The sequence below is a fragment of the Asparagus officinalis genome, chromosome 8 (genome assembly GCF_001876935.1).
Source record: "Asparagus officinalis chromosome 8, Aspof.V1, whole genome shotgun sequence".
NCBI classification, from domain to species: domain Eukaryota; kingdom Viridiplantae; phylum Streptophyta; class Magnoliopsida; order Asparagales; family Asparagaceae; genus Asparagus; species Asparagus officinalis.
The window spans coordinates 91,781,321-91,781,701 of NC_033801.1; positions in this window are offsets into that span (position 1 = coordinate 91,781,321).

Below are 381 nucleotides of genomic sequence, written 5' to 3' on the forward strand. Positions count from 1 at the left end.
TGCAATTCAAAATTATTCAGTAAATAAACCATAATAGAAATGGAAAGCATTAAAAAAAACTATTTTTGAAAATTAAATAAATAATTAAAAGTTTGCCTGCAGCAGAGATGGATTCGCTGTCGATCAGTGGTCGTTTTTGTTCTCTTTGGAGAGAGAAATTGATTGGGATTTAGGGATTAGTTTATGGGTTGGACCTGATAAAGAGTCCAACCCAATTTCCGAATGCAGCGTGTTGATTTCAGAAAAAACCCCCTTGACCTTTGGGGGTTGTTACGGATAACCCTACTCAAGTAAGTTAATTCGACAAAACCCCTTAATTTTGGAATGTTGTCAATAACCCCCTTAAACATTTTATTATTGTATTAGAACCCCTGAAATTTG